The sequence below is a fragment of the Phalacrocorax aristotelis genome, chromosome 1 (genome assembly GCF_949628215.1).
Source record: "Phalacrocorax aristotelis chromosome 1, bGulAri2.1, whole genome shotgun sequence".
NCBI lineage: Eukaryota > Metazoa > Chordata > Aves > Suliformes > Phalacrocoracidae > Phalacrocorax > Phalacrocorax aristotelis.
Window position 1 is genome coordinate 139,931,145 of NC_134276.1, and position 20,674 is coordinate 139,951,818.

Sequence of the window (20,674 nt, forward strand, 5' to 3'; positions counted from 1 at the left end):
AAATATTAAATATAAAAACTTGCACTGCCCAACTTCATTTGTTTCTTTCCTGGAGCTTCCTTTTTTTTTTTTTTCTTTTTTTTTTAGAAAGGGGGGGTGGAATGCCATTCAAGAAAGAAGCTATATTGTAATCAATGAAGGCAAGACTGGCACAAGTCCTAGAACATTTGCATTCAGAAATAAAAGCTGTGATCGACCTTTGTCTGCTAAGAAAATGAAGCTTGCTGGTTTTAAACAGGCTAGCGAAGGGAGGGGCAGGCTTGATAGAGAGGGAGAAGAGAACCTAAAAAATAGCAACAATAGCAAATATTAGTATATCACATCCCTAATAGCCAGAAAGCGATCATCCTGAATGAGCCTACACCTCACTGGGCTGATAACATACTACCGGTTAATAACATATTAATAGGCAGACGCAAGTCAATTTGCCGATACCCAGGTAGTTTCCGAAACTTAATTTTCCTACTTGGTAATTACTCGCCGCTCACGCCATCGTAGCTGTACACAAACACGAAACGCTGGTGCACGCCAAGGGGGAGCCGGGAGGCGGTGGGAAAGCAGCTTACCCTGCGCAGGGTGAGAAGCCAGCCTCGGGGAGCCGCCGATGTGGTGGTGGTGGTGGTGTTCACCTTGCAGCTCTGCAGTCTCCTGGAAAAGCAGGCAGAAGGCACTGAGCGAGCTCTGTGGCATTTCTCGCCCCTGCAAGTGCATGCAGGCCTGGGAGAGGAGGGGAAGGCGGTCCTTACCTAGCAACGGGCGCCGGCTTCTCCTCCGCCCGCTCCCTGCCACAACTGCCCCCGGCTGCCAGCGCCCGGCAGCAACAATGGGCGGCTGCGAGGGGTGGCATGAAAGGGAGGGAAGGAAGGGAAGGGAATGGAAGGGAGAAGTGAGGGGAGGGAGGGAAGGAAGGGGGGGGGAGAGAGGGAGAGAGAGAGACACGGAGGGAGAGAGGAGGGGAGGGGAAAAAGAGAAGCGTGTTAAGCTTGTCTGGTAGTTAACAAGTCTTGAATGAAGAATGTTAGCAAACAGACAAACAGCATGTCTGATGCATGCTAATAGTCCTGGCTTCACCACTGACACTATGAATAATTCAGTAGAAAGGAGGGAAAAGAAGGGGGGGGGGGGGGGGGGGGGAGAAAAAAGGCACCCTCCACCCTCCCTTCACGCTTCCAAACGTCTGCAGAGAAGATGAGAATAAAAACTACGCCGCAACTTTCTCCTTTCCACCCATCGCTAAGAAAATATTCAGCAAAAAGGCCAGTTAGGCACCATTCCTTTCACCAGTGCTGCCTCCCGGAGATTTTCGATTCCTATTTTTGTTGGCTATTAATTTCCCCCCCCCCCCTCCCCCTTTACCGCCTATTTTACTTCTTTTGTCTAGGAGCTGGCACCTGTCCCAGAGACGGCATTTTACTGCACATCCCCTCTTCCCTCCTCAGCAGAGAAAGAGGGGGGAGAGGTTTGCAAGGACGAAACAGCCTGTGCACCCCCTGCCCCACACCCAGCCCCCTGCCTCCCCCCCCCCCCCCCCCCAATATTTCTATTTCAGCCATGGTCAAATTACAAGGGGTTTGGAGAGATATCATCCGCCCTATTTCACATGGCGCAGATACCTAAAGCCATTAGAAATATATTTCTGTTAAAGAGAAAGAGAAAGCCAGCGAGAGCAAGAGGCTTGTTCCGTAAGCAGCGCTGCGCACTGATACTCGGGGGAAGGAAAAAAAATCACAAGTAAAAGCCTTCAATTCTCACGGCATACAAACTAGCAAGGCCCGATTCATCGCTCAGTCAAAGAAATCAATTTCTTCAACGGAGGAAAAAGAGAGAGAGGGGAGAGAGAGAGAAAAGGATCACCAGAGGGGAAAATACTCGGAGCTTTAACCTCGGCATTGCGATATACAGTACAGCCGAGCACAGCGCAGGAGAGGCGGAAAATGAGCCCCGTTCTTACACGGTGGAAGAGGAGGGTTAAATAAAGCAGAGGAAAAAGAAGATCCTATTTGCAGCATTTTTAAAAGTTCTGCTCTGGCAAAGGCCGTCTGAAGGGGAGGCCCTTGCAGCAGGAATGCGAGCAGCAGCAGCAGCAACCTCTTTTTTTTTTTTTTTTTTTTTTTCTTTCTCAGAGTCCAGCCTCCCCCTTGTGAGCGACTGGAGCAATCTGGCTAAGGAAGAGGAGGAGGAGGAGGAGGACGTGAGCTAGCGAAACGCAGAGGGCTAGAGCTGATGATGAAAGAGAGGCACGGCCCTGCGTGAGCAGGCTCGTTTTCATCACAGGCAGCAGAGAGAGGGAGAGAGCGGCGCCCCCGCGCCCCCCACCCCGCGCCTCGCACCCCGCCACGCAGGGACACCCGCGCCGGCCCCGCCACCCCCGGTTCGGGTGGGGACCGCCCCGCCGGGCGGGGCGGGGGGGAACGGGGACCAGGGAGAAAAAGAGCAACCGGGAGGAAGGGCGCTGCGCTGGAATGTAAATGCACCCACGCTATGGCAAGATGCTTGACAGTGCAGCGCGGCTAATGAAGCTTTTAATTGGGGGGGGCGGTCCTATGGAAATATCTTCCGGGATTAAACCAGAAAGAAGGCTCCTCTTTACATTTACACATACCTAGATGTCTCTCTGTAGCAAAGCAGTCCGCAAGGAGCACGAAACTGCAGCACACACACAGAAGGAAAAAAAAAAAACCAAACCCACAGAGCTGAAAATGGATATCTGAAAAACTAAATACTGTATGTGACAAAAAAACTTCGTGATTTTGTTTTCTCATGCCCTTACTTTTAAACCAGCTGCACAGCCCAAGCTCAGGCTGCTTGGCCCTTATAACTATCTTGGCACCGAGTCAAAAGCTGATAAGCATTTGGGCGAGACAGCTCAACTGCTGTGCTGGAAGAAAAACAGCTGCCATGATTGCTGTTTGATTGAGAGCGCTTACACACACTCACAAAAAAACATATCGGACTGCAAAGACGGGCCACAAATGCCTGAGGATTCAGCTTCAGAGGATCAACACACATTTCCTTTAAAAAAAAAAAAAAAAAAAAAAAAGAGTTTTATATAGTTTCTCCTCCATTCCCCCTCCCCTTTTTAAAGAAAACGTACTGCATCGACTTGCTTTTCTTCTTCCCATCCCCCCTCCATAACCTCAAGCAAACTCAAGGAATTGTGCCAAAAGTCCCGTTGCTAGTTACCCAGTGCATTTTTTTAAACGTCCCTTTGATACTTCTTTCCCTCGTGCTTGCCATGGAATATGCAAGTAAGATAATCTTTCCATTACTTACAAGAAGTAATTAAAAGCTAAAAAGAACTTCTCGCTCGACATTCCTTTCTCTTTTTCTCTCTTACGGGGCAAAAGGAGGGAAACGAGGGGGAGAAGGATATTTTTTCTCTTTGCCGAGTCCAACATTTGGCTTTTTCCATTTGTGGCAGATCACTGTAACGCTATTGTAAAACAACTTCCTGCCCCTTTTGGCTCACGTTCCAGAAGCTGCTAGGCTAAGTTCATAGCACAAACTTTTTTCCCCCTTGCCGAAGAAGAGAGACAAAAAAAAAATTTCCTGCAAATTATTTTTCCCCTTTTCTGGCTAATGGACTCACAAGGTGAATTTATTGCAGCTCTTTAAGAATGTTACACAAGAGACGTCGGTATCCCAGCTGGATAATTCATGGGCTGAAAAGGTGGGGTCATTATAAATCTATGTCTGTCCGTGTCTGTGCGTGTGTGCATTTTAATTTTGTAATTTTGAATTGTAAGTCTTAATACCATCAGGTGGATAATGAGCTAAGCTGCTTCATCTGTCGTACTAATTTGTGTATCTATCATAGCACAGATCATTGGCTTAGTATATACAGCCTCCTACTTTCCAATTGCTTTTGTACTCTAAGGTGACCTGTGTCTCTCTCATCTTCCTCCCCTCCTCTAAATGCTCAGTCTAATGAAAATACCCACCAAAAGCTTCTAAACCCTCCCTGCTAGAAACTGGAGATGCTGCAGTCTCTCTGCTACAAGCCAAAAAGGAAAAAATAAGGCCTCCACAACTTGCTCTCTCACGATCTCCCTCTCCCTCTCTCTCCCTCTGTTTCTCTCATAGCAACAGCATTTCTTGGTACGCCTGCTTTGGCATACATCAGCATTTCTACCCGTCCAAGTGTCCTTTTGCGTCACATCTCGCCATTTCACTCAACCAATGAAATCTCCTTGTTGCAATAAAAATATATATACTTTTTCTGTTATTGGTATATTCAAAAAAAAATTTTACGTGCCTTCCTAACAAAAACCATCAAGCATTTGATTTGCCCTACATGTGGGGGGGCAGGGGCGGGGGGGGGGGGCATGGAGAAAGAAAAAAAGAAAAGGAAAGAAGACTGTTCAGGATTCAACCTTGAAGAGTCGTCTTTGTGGAAAATATGTTACCATAAGAAAAAAAGGGATTACATGGTTACTCAAGGAAAGTCATAGTTGTCCCTCTCATTTAATATTTATTTTGCTTATGCTATCATTGCTTTCCTGATGTACTTTTAAAACAGCTAGGCAGTTTCAACTAATTGGAAAAGTCAATACCATGTGTTTCCAAGACTTCGTAAAATCTTCCTCAGGAAAAAAGATACTAATTGATGTTTTATTCCTCTAAATATTGATCATGAGGTGAAAGAAAAAACTGCAATAGAAAAAGCAAACCGGTAGATGTGAGTTTCTATCCCTTGCAACTCTCAGATCCTCTCCAAAGAGGCTGCTCTCCAACCTTCTGCTTAAAAACGCTCTATCCCGCAAAATGGGGCAGAGGTCTTTTGAGTCATAGATTTTTTTTCCAACATCCATTTTCCTTCTTACATAAACTCACATGATTTTTCAAAATGCAGTATTTAAATGATGAGCTGTGGTAATGATAGTCGCTAAGACTTAATACTATTTGAAATATATTATAGCTTGTAACGCAGCCATTCCGAGAGCTGTACATACTCTGCCTAACTGGTACGACTGGCGAACGCCAGCACTACTAACAGCAGTATATACACTGTATTTGATGGAAAATACTTTCTACCTATACATCATCAAGTACATGTAAACCCATCTCATTGTTTTCAGGCCTGACTTTAATCCCTTTTGCTCTATTAAAATGCCCAATATTAGCCAAGTCTAGAAAGTACAGGGTGGCACATGTGGGTTTCTCAGAACTGGCTGGCTGTGCCACATCTTGAACGACTACTGCAGTGGCATATTTAAGGAACTTCTGTTACACATTTTTATCTAGCCTCAAATCTCAAGAAAATGCTCAACCACTGGCATTCTGAGGAGAATAAACATTTCTTTTGTAAGCCAAATATATGTTTTATGGTTTACCCTTACCAACTTTTTTTTTTTTTTAATGGTGTGAAACCACGAAATGTTTTTAATATTTGTTTTTAGGGAATTATAGTAAAAGCATACTAGATATTATCAGGACATAGCTGACAAGATATTTAAACAGTAACTTTCCCACAAATTTTTATTTCGGTAAAATGACACCTAGTAATTCTGACCTCTTCTAATAACTTTGGTATCTATTGCATACAGACTGTGGATGCAGAGGATGTGTATGCATAAATTCTGGGTGGTTAAAAAGTAAAAGCAAGCAAAATTTCTGGATAACAGACTTAGCAGCAGCCAGCCATAATGTCCAGCTAAAACTCTTATCATTTTTGTTTAAACATAATGGTATGACATTCATGATAGTATTTATTTTAACAGAACATGCATGGATGAGAACGTTAACCCTACACAGGAAAAAAAGATACTGTATGCGATAGTGCATTCAACAACTTTTAATGCCAATGGAATATAAAAGACAGACCTGTTTTCTAGGGGAGGATCAGGCTCAAGTATATGAATAGCTTAGCTGATAGTGTTTTACTTGCATTTAATAGGCTTTCTGAATGACTTTCCCCCTTTTTTGTCAGACGCTATCTTTAGCTCCTTAATTATTTTTGTACTTTCTATTAAAAAAACACAGATCTTGTTCTTTACTCTCCATACCTATCCCCTCCTTTCTCACTTTTTGTATAAATGTGAAAACAGCTGAGTTTCATCTCTGATTTTTGCCTGTCTCAAAACTGGGATAATTCTGGTGCATTTGGAGGGTTAAAAGTACACTGCCTTTACACAATTATGGCTCAGATTCATTCACTGGAAGTTATCCTTCTTCAAGGAGATATATAAATGCATTATATCTGTCACCATAGTTGTAAAATAAGATTGAAAGTCATCTAACTTTAGGTTACCACAGTACTAAAAAATAAGTATTCAGGAAAGAGGAAAACAATTACGTCCAACTTGTAAGCTTCACTTAATAGAAATGAAATTCCATAAAGGAAGTGGATGAATTATTTTAAGATTAATCATGCCTGAATTATTTCAAATTATGTAAATAGTAATAAGCCAATATTTTCACACCGCAGTTTATACTATTACATAATTTTATAACCCCTCACTTTCCCCTTATCACAAGTTCTGTCTATTGGAAACTCATTATAGATACTCCTGCTAATTAATTTGCTTGTATTTTAACTCAGAGTGCTATCTCTTTTTCCTTCCTCTCAGCTGTATGTGATACAGTCATGAACACTAAGGTCAGCTCTAAAGAGATTTGTCATTTTTTTCTTTCTAAATAATATAGCTCATTTTCAGTATGGGGCGGTTCCTAATCTAACAACCTCCAGAAATGTTTAGTAAAAAATGATCAGGTACATGTTTATTTAAAAAATAATCCAATGAAACATATTTCTTTTTAGGATTAAGCTATCTAGGAATGTGTAAATTTACTCTTTTTTTTGTTGTATCATCAAAATAATTCCAGTACATGTTACAAAAAACATCACCAAGAATAGCTTTACTTAATATTTAGAAAGCTTCTCTTTTTAAAGACACTTTCCAGGGATTAAAAATAATAATTAAAAAAAAAAAAACCAAAGCTAAAAGCAAACCAGTCTTGCCCATCGTTCCCTAAAGGGACCAAAGGTGCTCTGTGGGATTATAGCTGTTGTACACTTCATAAAAAGGACAGTAATTACACATTGTACAGATTACTTGGGAAAGTTCTATCCTACTGTTGAATAACTCACATTAATTGCAATGGATCAGTGGTGTACTAAATTATGGGAAAAAACATTTAAACACCAAATAAAGTCAATTTTGAAGTGAATCTGAATTGTAAAGGCAAGCTAAACAAGGATATATTTCTACATCCTTGCCTTCAAAACATAATGAAACATTTTGCAAAAACACTTCCTTCAGTACACTGTATTTTAACAGTAATGTTTTACAGCAAACTTGGCATTAAACTGGTATCAACACAAATGAAACTCTGGCAGTAGGACAAGTGTTGTGTTTTTTAATTTTTTTTCCCCCAAAGAAAGGAGGCATTAAACAGTGCATTGCATTAGCAGTTTTTTAAAGGGTGTTACCGACACAATTTTGTCTTGCAACTATTTTTTTTCCCTTTTTTAACTATACAGAGCTGTACGCTTGAAACTGATAGTATTAATATTTTGCTTATATACCATGCTTACTGATGAAAATTTACATCAGCAGCTGCAAATCAAAGCCCAATACATGATTTTATTTACTGGCTTCTACTTGTTTGTCATGAGTACACTACAAAGTTCCCAGAGGCTAACCGAACTGCAAATACGTATTTGCGAAGGATGTGCGAGCTGGAACCTAAGCAATGGCATAGTCACGTCTAGTTTTATGGCCAGATAAGAAGCGAGCTCCTCAGCTGCAAAATACCACCATTTCACTTTGCTGAAAATGTAACTAAACTTTACAGTACAGCCAGTTTCCCCTGGCACTGTTAAGTCATGCTCTGACAGACTGTAATTTATTCTTCACGCTGAGAGCAGACAATACAGCTCCACACTCTGCATGACTGTCTCTTGTTCTTCCCTGCTAACCCTCGCCTCTCCACGCCGCTCCCCCGCCCCGGCCCGGCCCGGCCCCGGTGCCGCCGCCCCGGCCCGGCCCGGCCCCGGCCCCGGCCAGGCGCAGGTGAGGGGCTTCCCCGCCGGCCTCACACCGCCCTGCCCGAGGCAGCAGCACCGTGTCAGCGCCTGGCTGCCGCAGCGGGCAGCTCCCGGGGCGGCGGGAACGGTCGTAACTCTTCCCTAGTGACCGCGGCAAACGCTGCAGCTTACCCCTCGGCAGCACCCCTACCTCCGCCTCAGGCGGGGAAGCGCTCTGCTTCACCTGCGGCGTCCAACAGCTACAGTATTCAGGGATTTTTACCACCTGGTATTTCTGTGCCTTCAGCAGTGACTGACATTTCTACTCCTCCTCTGACCTGGCACTACTTTTTCTCCTGGTACCACAAGGAGCACAGAGTTAAACTACTGGATTTTAGAACACAGCCCTCCGTTCATTTACACGGACACGTCTGCTTAAAAGTGGATGCCCTGGAGAAATAGGTACTGAAGTGGGGGGGGGGGGGAAGTGAGAAACTAAAAAAAAAAAAAAAAAAAAAAAAGAGAGGAAGAGAGGTAAATAACACCTTGTAAAAAAGAAAATGTTAATTTTTAGGGAATGATAAGCTGCAAAAAGTAAACAAATGTACATGATGAAATCTGTACTGAAAACTTAAAATTTCCTAGGTCTAAAAGGGGATTAAAATACCTTTATATTGTAAATTACTTGAAGGCTTTTAAACTGGTCAGGAGTTGTCCAGTGACCAAGTTCTGTGACATTAAGAGTAGGTCTTTTTTTTAATTACAACACAGTGCTACAACCCTGAACAAAGTGAGTTGCAAAGGGAACAAAAATGGCATACCACAGAAATTCCTTAGTGGTTTTTTGGTAGTGAAATGTTAGTAAGGGTGAAAGATTTACATAAATTGTGAGGAAATAAAAAGGGATCTCCATTATGGCAACACACTCATAGCAGAGCTGCCATTATTTAGTACACATAGAGATACTTAATCCAAGATGGTTGCAGATACAGAGTTCATAGGGACACAATCTGCTTGAGCTGAACATCAGCATCATATCTATTTGATATAGACAACTTCAGTTTTACAGTTCAAGTTAATATTTCACTTTAACCCATTAAAACTGAAGTGTTGTGGCACATAAGGTGCATCTTACATTGATCTGTCTAGCTTGGCTATGTAAAATATCACTTGGATCTCACACTGTAACAGTATATTGCCATTAGTAAATTTAAATGCTGCCTCTTGGAAAAAAAAATCCTAACGTGAATGATATTGACACATCATTGGTATTATCATAAAATATGACATTGAGAGAATAATCGACCTACTGCAAGTATTTGGTGTTTATCTGGACCAATAATACAGGCATCTACGTTCTTTGTATCAGTTGCAGTTATAAACTGTAGTTGTGAAAAAAAAAAAAGAACACCATCTTCAGTTCAGTACCTCGTAGAATTTGTGTTCCATGAACTGTCTTCCTGGGAATCATTTGGGTTTTTTCTTCCTGTCTGTCATGTTATACTTACTAAAGTTGTCACACTTGCATTATTAATTTCTTACATTTTGAAGGGATGCCTAAATTTACATATTCAGCTTTAACAGTATTCTGCTACTTTTCAGTTTTAGTAAACAAAATGTCACACACACATGTGATTCTGTATTTCCTATTTCCTTTGTCCAAAAGATGTATTCCCACAGAGAGATACATTTAAGCATTCCAGGACCTATACACATACATTTCACATTTGACAGAAAGTACAGAATACACAGAAAGGAAGTCAGAAAATTTGAAGGGACGACTGCCCCGCTCCCAAGCACAGGCTGCGAGCAACGCACAGCATTAGGCAGCGTGCATCAGCAGAAGTTCAAACTCGCCCCACTACCAGCAGCTGCAGTGGTGGAGTGACGGCTCTGGGACTCCAAAGCAGATGAAGCAGCAGCAAGGCCTCAACTCAGAGCATCACGTCTTGAAAGGAACCGGTTTCTGTTTGTACAGACAGACCTTTACATTATATTACCTTTACATTACATGGCATGTAAAATGTTTTTTAAAAAGGGGGTCATTCCAGTGTTGCCAGCAAATCAGAAGTTTATTGGAAAAAAAAAATATTTATAATTTCTCATTTTGTTATTTAAAAGATGAACAGCACCTATGCAGATTAAATGTATTCCATAATTTAATAAAGATTATTTTAATGAAGTTTATTACAACCTGACAAAACCAATACAAACACTCTTATAAGGAAAACATCCAATGGAGTATGCTATTTACGCTAACAAAGTACAACACGAACGATATCACTGGCATCACAAAAAAAAAGGGGGGGGAGGGAGAAATTGTGAAAAGCTGCTTCCAGGCTTATTCAGTGAACTATGTTTTTCAGTTGTTTAAAAACACTTCCTTTTCAGAATACTGAAAAATCCCAGGGGATACCAGTGACTAATCCATGGAAATTTCAAGTTTCAAATTTAACCATTTTTTCCTAGGGCATAAATACGTTTTACTGGAGATTTTAGATGGATGATAAAAAAGCATTTAAGAGTTGACCTTTTAACATTTCAATTTATATTCCCAGAAAATGTTATCACCAGAAATGTAATGCAATGATTTTTTTCTTGGTCCACCAAGAAGTTCAAGAAAACTGCACAGAGTTTTTCTAGTGCAAACAACTAACTTAGTAAGAAAATTGTGTGGGGAAAAAAAAGATGGACAAAGAGACTTTTTGCCTCTTGGCAACAGGACAGTGAGGCTTGGTTCAAAATAGAGAATCCTCCCTGACTCAATTAGAAATACATCTGCTTTTCAAAAACTTCTGAAGCCAAATACCAAAATCAAAGATGTCATCTAAGACCCATATTACTTCCGTCATTTATTTGTAAGAAAATTAAACAATTCCCCCTTCCCCCACCAACTGTTTTAACAAAATCACATACTTCATCTCTTCTGCATGTGTGTGCTGTGTGCAATTGTGTGTATGGAAGACCTATACATGAGATACACATACATATCTATGTATGCATTTATGGTTTCATGTTACAACAGCCCAGGAAGGATGCATACTATTAGAGTAAGACTGTAAATTAATAATCAGTTTACATAATACTGCTCAATAGCAAACACAACATTTTAATAATGAGCCTAAAGATTACTAACAAAGGGTTACATCTGAATTATAACAGGAAAAATCACAGAACACATGGTTCAGGACTTTTTTTTTTTTGTGAGTTATACAAATAAATGCAATTTAAAAAATGTTAATATATCTAAAATACAGCATAAGAACTATACAAAAGAGGTTGATCATAATAGCACTACATCAGCAGTAATTTTATCCCTTCAACATTATCGTAACAGCTTATCAATACATCCGGAGAACACGTACAACTAACTGCTCCGTCACTACCTGCATGTAAGACCTCGTTCCTGTACTAGAACTGAAACAATTAGGGAGACTGACAGAAGGATCAGGGATTTTGTCTGATAAAGCACTGCATGCACAGACCAATGTGTTGTTCCAGCACTCAGCTGGCAGTGCTCTGAGTTTTCAGCACAGAAGGGAAAGCAAATAGATACTTAAGATTCATTGTGGGAACTTACAAAACACAATTTTGCTTTAATACTGTACTTTCACACATGCTCATATAGCAAATGGGGATCCCGTACATACAGGGGAAAATTTTAATAGGAATATCAGATTTACTGTATTAGTGTTCAGCTTTTACTGGCCAGTTAATAGCCAAAACCTTAATCAGTCTAAGAAATTTATTGGAAATCTATTGGTAAAAGGCCATTTTGTGCTGGAACCACTATGTTATTCCAGCTTTCGTCTTTGCCTTCCCCTAACAGAAAACGCCATTTTGAGGCTGTCATGCATTTTTCTTTCCAAAGCGGATAATGCTAGTGGAAAGCACAAGGATGGTATTCTGGTACCGCAGAAAAATATAGCAATGCAGTTCCACAGAGAAGTAGTATTTTTATTTTTGTGGGTGCAGCTGAAGTCCGTCTTGTATTTTCTGCTCACCCTAATATTAATTTAAAAACCACACACACATAAATGGATGATATGCAGCTATCTCTATCCATCTAGCATTTTGAAACTTTCACGTATTTCTTTTTAAGTATTCAATGGGAAGAGGCAGAAGAAGATTTTTTACCAGAAGACAAATCGGGCAAATAAGCATTTACTTCAAATGAATTTTGCTGAGTTACACTGGGCCTAAATATATATCTGGCAGTCCAGTGTTTAGAAAAATGTTTAGCTTCGAAAAGTAAAGAACAGACTCAGTAATTTCCGTAGTATATCTGAAGCCTGAGCAAACCCATGTTCTACAAGACTTTTTTTTTTCCTCTCCTTAGATAAACTGCTATATTGCAAATCATTGTCCAAAGGACCTAGGAAGTCAATAGGGTAACAGAAATGGCTTAATATTAAAAGTGGAATAGACAGGTGTACAACAGTTGCTTAATAGAGGATGCTGTTAAATATGAATGGTTCTTACTTAGTTTTCACTGCAGGGGGTCACATTTGGAAACAATTTTGATAAAGCAAAATTAGAAAAATAATACGGGAGTTCATATTTCTAACTTCAGTAACATGTTTGTCTAGGAAATGAAAAAGGTCTTAACCAACATTAAGCTTTACAGGTACACTAGAGCTGGAGAAATCACTGCCAGAAATAGTAACGCTGAGGAAACAAGTTCACACAGAGAATAGACTACTCTCTGCCCATTCTATCAATACAAACTTTGCCGGGGTGAAGCTTTTTTTTAAACATTAAAACAAAATGAAAAAAAAAAATCCTGAGAGGTTTGAGTCAGGAACATTCAAAGCAAAAAATCTCCAAAAGTCTCCACTCAGCAAGAAGCTTTCAGAAGAGGCATTTCTACTATGATATCTTAAATTATCTTATTGCATGTTGAAATATTTAACATACACCAAGAAAAAAAGTTCTCGTTTCAAGCAGGTGCTTACTACAGTTATTGTAAGGTTCCAATATGTTTTTGAATAAAAAGAAATATTTTAAAATTTGAATGCTGGCTGGCTAAATATTTTCTTACCTTTTTTTCTTTTTTTACTCTAAGCAGCTATCCACATTTTAAAATTCTCCTACAGCTCATTACCTCCAAACAAAGCACAACCGTATCAATGCTTTTAGGCAAAAAAAAACCCCCACCACCTAAAAATAAATGCAACTGACATTGCCTTGACACTCTCTTTAGTCTTTAAAATCCTGCAGATAACAGAAAAGAAAAGCAATACTAGTACTAAAGAACACATGGTGAAAGGGGACAGACCTTGTATTTTCATTAGTAAACATATTAATTATAACTAAGTAAGACAAGTGAGGAATATACACATGCTAACTTGACAATATTATTTTTCTTGGATAATGGGTATAGTAAATACACCTTTTGCCTCTGGCTTCCGTTAAAATCTAAAGCTAGTGGACTTTGGGAATTTCAAGTAACAAATAAAGGGCACAGAAGGGTTGGTTTCAGTATTGCTGCAGTCAGCATCACTTGCTGCTCACGTACTAACTCTCTGCTGTTCATGTTTGGCTCAGCTTTGAATGCAACTTTTCATTAAGAGGGCATGATGTTTCAGCTGCGTGGCCACTTCTTTTGTTTAAAGAGCTTATTTTGCTGTGTTACAGAATGCACTTTTAAATCTAAGAGTAGATTATTAGAAGTGTTTGTTTAAATAATACAACTTCAAGAAAACTAAGGGAAAGATGCAACATTTTACTTGAAATGACTGGAATGCAAAGAAAAATCAAAATGAGGAAAGAGAGAAAGAGAAACAGAGAGAAAATTCTGCTGTCTTACACAAGAGAGAGTTACAGTATTCTGTATTGGGCAAATCTGTATTATGGCACATAATCTGAAGAAGGGGAAAAAAAGGCTTGGAAGTCTGCAGCAGTTTAAAAAAAGTGGCACACTCTTCTCCAGAGAGAAGAGTCTGGTACAGAAGGCAAATCTGTGTAGCAAATGCAGCAGCCCTATCCCAGGCTGTTTGTCCAGTCCTGCCCTGCACCTTGGGAAAGCCTTGGTAGACGGATGCTCTGGGAAAGGCGGAGGCGCTGGGGATCTCCTGCCCATGCACTCCTCCCAGCCCCCGAGCAGGATTGAGCCACTTCCAGCATGGTTAAGCCTCCCGCTCCACTAGGGTGGACTGAACACAAGAGGTGCCCACAACTGCACAGAAGACACAGACCGAGAAGCATCTGTTGGATGGCTTACTACTTATTACTAGAGTCTATCAGTCTATTACAGTCTAAAAGGAGTCAAGAGGAACACAACTGCAAACACCACAGCAGCTAGCATTTGCAGGACTGTACCCTAAGCCAGCGGTAACATCAGGTAAACCCACCCTGTGCTCCATTATGCCAATACGGTAGAGTCTTCAGGGATTTACAGTGGTATAAAACATGGGGGGGGGGGGAAATGGGGGACGGCAGGAACACGGGACGGGATGGGACACACAACACAACACCACCAAACCAGTAAGCCCAGAGATACTCAAGTCTGAGAGCTAAAATTTACTGTCATACAAATTTTTACCTTGATCCTATTCATTTCAACAGTCACAGAAGCCTCAAAGCTTACTATTACAGTATTACTTATTTTTGTGATGGCAACATTATAAGCTCCCCCCAATACACACATATCCCTTGTGCTCACTTTTAACCCTGCTGTGTTTTACACAACTTGGCTGGCATCAGCAGTTAAGGGTTTGGTTTTTTGGTTGTTGGGGTGTTTTTTTTGATGGAAGGAAGAAATGTGGAAAAGCAATATTTTGACTGAAGATGTGTGTCTACAGTTTAATTATTTTATGATCTATCATTGTATTACACAGATTTTACTGCTGAGCAGAGGACATCACATAGATGAAAAATTATAAACATCTTTCAATGAAAGGTGATGTTTTCTATACGCGAGTCTTCCAGATAATTTATCTCAGCTTCCATGTTTATGTAAGTTCCATGGTCACAGCAACTAAAAATGAGATGCAGGACATTCTGCCACCAGTTACTTTTAAAGCAAAAAAACCCCAAACAACAAAACAACCAGCATTTTTGCATAAAATTAGTGACAAGTATGAGGAAATCCTAGTTCACTTTGGCTTAGTACCCCATGTTTACCATGCTCAGCTTCACAGGGCTCTGCGTGCATGTGTGTATGTGTTTGGTGCAACACAAAGCAAATGTTATGGAAAAGGTGATGAATACAATCTGCTGGGACACAGCATCACGTTTCCTTGCAGGCTGAGAAACAATGCTTATTTTGAGACCTCAGAGGCCCAAGTTTAATGCTGCAATTACCATGCGGCAATCCTCTTTCTTCTAAGAGAAAAAAATCTCTAATTTTCACTAGTCTAATGCTTCATTAGGAACAGTCCAGTGGTGGGGAAACAAAAAATTTAAAGGCTGAGAACAGAGAAAACTGAATTACTGGCAGCATGGGGGAAAGACCCAAGCAATATATTTAGTTCAACGAGGGATTAAGCGCCATAGCCATTGGTAAGTAAAGAGCTAATACGTCCTCTTTGAAACCGTTTGACTTTCACTCTCGCCGTGACTGCTGCACACTCGGAGGTTCGGGTGAGGCAAACCTGATACTCTGCCATTCTCTGCCAGCACGTGCCTAAATTAGTTCTCCATTTTGTGGTGGCCCTCTGAGAGCAATTCCCATTGAGAAGTGAACAAAGGCCGCGACCCCAGGGTCAGAGTGTAATGCAGGAAGCATGACCTCCCCTTTGTTCAGAACAGCACTGTTTACTCTGCCTAAGTAAAGATCACCAATACATTAACTAAAGAGGATTAAAAAGGTCATATCCCTAGGGATGGAGCTCACGCAAGTGGCAACTCTCTTCAGTCACTAAATCATTTGACTTCCCCCCTACATCCCTTGAAAACAGAGACACCTTAAGCTGCCAAGACTCAATGGCACATTATTTCCAGAGCAAAAGTCCGTACAAACTTCATGTGGTCTTCCTTCCAAAACCAGGTTAATTTCTGTGTAGCTAGCCAGCTGTTTTGAAGTTATTTTTAAAGTTATAAACATATTTTAAGTGAAAACTATCACCTCGATATGATTTTTTTTTTCCTATCTCTTTTTGAAGTGTTCTGAATTGATTTATAAATTGTTTGGGTCTTGAAATGGTTATTAAAAATGGAATCTTTTGTAGCTATTATAAATGTGAATCTTAATATATCCTCTAGTATGTGGCTAGGCAGAAAAGCTGCCCGTTGCTGGAGATAACTGTTAACTCCAGGATGGTTCACTTACAAAAAAGAAACCAAGGGAAAAAAGTGAAAATATGCTGCCTATGAGAATTCACATAAGCAGATAGCTAGGCTTTATCAGGCTAAATAAGCACTTCTTGTGGCTGTTAAGCTTTCTGTTATCAACTTTTTTATAATATCTTACAACATCATTATTAATATGAAATACATTAAACAGAAGCATCTCTTGAAACAGCTAAATGAATGCTGCATTGGTAACATACGGGAGGCAATGTGGCCAATTAAGACAGCATGCTGGATTGTCTCCTTTCCATTCTTGCCTCTAATCTACTGGCCTGCTGGATGATCCCAACTTCTGCTTTGTGCCTTGGTTTCCTCATCTGTGGTGATATCACTCACTGGGATGCAGATGTTACCATCAGTTACTCAGCCAGGATGGGAGAAAAAGAGCATTTGGAAGGGAGTGGTCTAGACTAAGATATTTTCCCCTCTCTACCCTCAGGCAGAAGCACTTCTGCTGAAGCTGAACACTGCTAGAGGTTCCAGAAGAAAATAACAGGAATAAGGCCAGGCAGGGGGTCCAACCTGATCAAAGTCTTTGGCGCAGGGAGCTCAGCACCACAGACAAACCCCACGGGGGCTAAATGCAGTTGAAATCAGCACTATGTCACCCATCGTGCCAGCAACCTTGAAAGGAGGACCGTGAGTGCCAGACTCCAAAAAACGAGGTCCTAGAGCAGCACAGTACAGGAGTTAGCTGCACGGATTGTATGGGGGGGGAGGGGTGTCCTTCAATCCTCAGATACTTTGTGAAAAATAGCTATTTTTGAATACACAACAATGCATGCAGCTTTCTAGTCTCTAGCAACATGAATTAATGCATGAGGTGTGGCAAGCTGAAGTCTCATTATACCCAGACTGCATGCACATTGGTATGCTCTGCCCCTTCTGCTAGCCCTGCATCCTCAAGCATCAAGCAGGATGAGGAAGGAAGATTCTTTACACTCCTCTTCAGGACATTCGAGAAATCACTTTCCCTGTTTGCTGGCTTCTTCATAGCAGGAACCCATGCATTCCAAATGTTCTTAAAAGGATCTGAACAGATAAATCAAGAATCCGATAAAAATAACATTACATTTGCCACCTTATGTTCTCTCTGTTTGTGAAAAGAATCACTTCCTTCTTCACCTATCGCTGCTGTTCCTTGGTCCTATGGTTTCTGATCTTTCCTCACCCCAGCAGGAAGAGAGGGAAACTTACTGTCATCAGGAAAACTGAAAGGAGAATGCCTTCTTAGCATACATGTCCCACAGGGGAGCACAGGGTTTAGCCCAGATGGCTCACAACAGATTCCAACATGGCCAAGTGTAAAGAAGAAACTTCCAAACCATGTGTTTGCACCACAATGGGCGATATTCCCACTGCAGGTGGGTGAGAGACTGGCACTCAGAGTAACTCTCTCCTACGTTTTCTCACCTGTCTACTTCCATGCCTGGAAGAATCGAATCTAACGATACCATTTCCAGTGATTGCTGTTCACTGAAATCTAATATAAAATTATTGGGCTTTTTATTATATACCAGGAGTCAAAGAAACAACAGTGGAGTCAGCAAGGCTTGACAGACAACAAGTTTAGAAGAGCCTGTGTCCAGAGCAGAACAAGCACCTAGGGAAAAACAAAGATGTACAGCAGGAATAGAGATTTAAAATAAGCTGCCTGGAAATACAGTACCATACTGTCACATTGTACGTTTATCAGATCTTCCCATTGACTTCAACGGGAACTCTCTGCTCTTATGCATGAAAGATTATGCAAGTACAGTATATCCATTGGGGGGGGGGGGGGGGGGGAGGTAACAAAATCTCTAGACACAGAAGTAGGTGGACAAGGGCAATCTGAGTACTGAGAAAAGCTTTTAATAGGTTGAGGCAAAGAGGTACCTCTTCCAACAAACAAAAGCACTGAAACAACTAGAACAAAGAATATACTTAGAAAGTAATGTTTAAAATTGGAGATTAGGAGCATAAGGACTGAACCAAAGACATAAGGACAATTTATTGACATACATTAGAAGCAGGAAGACAGCACAATAATTGTCTGGCAAGTCTGAAATAGTACTGGGAAACAAAGGGAGTGAACAAAAAGGAGGAAAAACACTGCAGAAAAAATAACTGATGGTTATGACCTTGAGATATTTAGTCATGCAAAAGAATAAACTCACCCTTTCTCACCCTGTATGACCATATTAGCATTTCTTGTGAGGTTGATTCCTGATCTGGGGTATTTAAAAACAAAAGAAAAAAATCCCCCACCAAGACATGCTGTACACTCACTGCTTCTTCAAGTGGGAACTCAACATTGTACCTTCTAGTCTTTCATTTCCCAGTTCTCTTTCACCTTCACACCAGCCAACAGCACTCTCCCTCTAAGAGGGAAAGTAAAAACCACACTCTAGAAAGTTATGGAATAAGACGACCCTCCTCTTGAACAGGAAAACAGAGGAAACATGACTACGTGACACAAAATTCTGGCATAGTCCATTTTTCGAAGGGGTGGAGCAATATTGACCCTACCTCATATTCCTGGATACACCTCTATCTCCTGATGCCCAGAAATCCAGACAGACCAGAAGATACCTTTTAGCCTAAAAAGAAGTTACTAGGCTTAATACAGGTGGAAAAAAAATCCATGATATTCAGGTGATCAAATTGTCTCCCTCTGGTCCCTCTAGACAGCAAATCTCATTAATCTATTCTTCTGCAAGTGAAGGGTGAAAGAGAAGCAGATACCAAACAAGAAGCACTGAAATAACTGGATAAATTAAAAGCTGAGCCATTCTGAGGACTAGATACACATGCAGGAGTTCTGAAGCAGCTCAAGGATGGAGGCTGGGTTTTCAACAAAAATATGCACTCTCCTATCGGGAATGAAAGGGTAGCACTCCTTAAAAATAGCCACAAATGATGATCCAGATTACATGCCAATGAATTCTAGCATTTAGTAAACCGTCTGGAAGGCTACTTTAAAAGATTATAACTATAATGCCTAAGAAGAGATTACATAACTGAGAGAAAAACAACATTGCTAACATAATGAAAAATATGACTTTTTTAACTGGGAGAGCATCCGCAGAAGAAATTATTATTTATTTGGCCTTTCAAAAGGGCTTTGATAATGTGACTCAACGACCATAAAGAAAACAGAATAATCATGACTGAAAGTTGGAGTCATGACTAAAAATGAGCTAAGCAGCCAAAGTAAAAATGTAAGAATAAAAAGACATTTTAAAGATAAAAGGTTAATAGTTGTTGCATGCAGAGGCCATGCTGGTGTCAGCTTTTAACTCTAGTTAGCTGGAAAGATCAGCTATAAAACTGAGTGGCAAAACTGACAAGTGAGGGGCGTGTATTTGGGTTACTGAAGGGTTTAACAAAGTTCAGTGAATTTTAAACACTATAAATATTTTTTTAAAATATAATTGCAAAGGAAATTGTATTGCAACATTCTCAGCAAAGGGAAAAGACCTGGGTGTCATCAGAACAAGTTGACGAAAGCTTTCATGTATATGCAGCAATGTCAAATAAGCCAAGTTTTATGATGTATGCAAAAAAGCACAGAATATGGTATTGAAAATGTTACCCTTCTACTACATACCTGCCAGGAAATAGCATTCTCCATGGAGGTATCTACAGTTCTTTTTACTTTACCTCATTAAAACTCCAGAAGTAACAGGAGAGCAAGGGCAGGTGACTAAAACGACTTACAAAAGACTGCCATATACAAAGACATAAAGTAATTAAACTATTTATGTTAGTGAGCACATGAGCAACAGGGAACACAACAGACGTACATACTTTGAACGTCAGGAATTGTAGTGTGCCTTTCTCACCTACTTCCAGTGTTCAATGGGAGATTATTCAGTAAGATTAAATAAGCAGAAATTCAAACTACAGCAATATGTTATTTCACAAAGTGCAGGCTGAGCATGTGAAAATCAGTGCCGCAGTCCATCATTACGGGACATCAGTGGGATTCTGAAAGAATACGGTTCTATTCATAGCCTACAAAAATACAGCGTTCAATGGGTTTGTTTGCTGGAAAGACCATAAAGACCTTTGCGCAAAGCCACAATAAAGGCATCGGCCAAGTGATCTAGCTGGCCCACTTTCTCACAAGGACAGAGTACCAAAAGATCAAATGTTGGTCGTCTTCACCCTCCGTTCTTTTACCAATCAACACTTTCTAAGGACTGTCAGGGCAGATTTAGTGTTAATTAGACTGTGGACCTCATCCAATGAAGTAATTTCTACTTTTCAATGTTTCCTATGGCCAAAAGCAATGGCAAAAAAACCCAGACAAGTTCACTTCAGCTAAAGCGAAATCATTCATCCTCTAAGCTAGCTACTGCGCCTGATACAATGCTATGAGTGCATTGCTCAAACTTCACAAAAATACTTAAACACATGCATTTACTT

The 20,674-nt window shown here is 40.5% G+C and overlaps 2 long non-coding RNA genes across 3 annotated transcripts in view; one reads left to right on the forward strand and one right to left on the reverse strand.

Annotated features, from left to right (window-relative positions):
- LOC142065796 (uncharacterized) overlaps window positions 1-9,694 on the reverse strand; it is a 110,326-nt gene extending 100,632 nt beyond the window's left edge. The window contains exons 1-3 of the long non-coding RNA XR_012663540.1: window positions 8,181-9,694; window positions 747-831; window positions 567-648 (exon numbers count right to left, since the gene is read on the reverse strand). This is a non-coding gene — a long non-coding RNA (uncharacterized LOC142065796). The remainder of the gene's footprint in view (window positions 1-566; window positions 649-746; window positions 832-8,180) is intronic.
- LOC142065801 (uncharacterized) lies at window positions 1,159-12,984 on the forward strand. Of its 2 annotated transcripts, none has more exons than XR_012663541.1 (2): window positions 1,159-3,670; window positions 9,636-12,984. It is a non-coding gene; the product is annotated as an uncharacterized LOC142065801 (long non-coding RNA). The 2 variants fall into 2 exon arrangements; XR_012663542.1 differs by having other exon boundaries at window positions 4,084-10,151.
- Window positions 12,985-20,674: the final 7,690 nt, after the last annotated feature.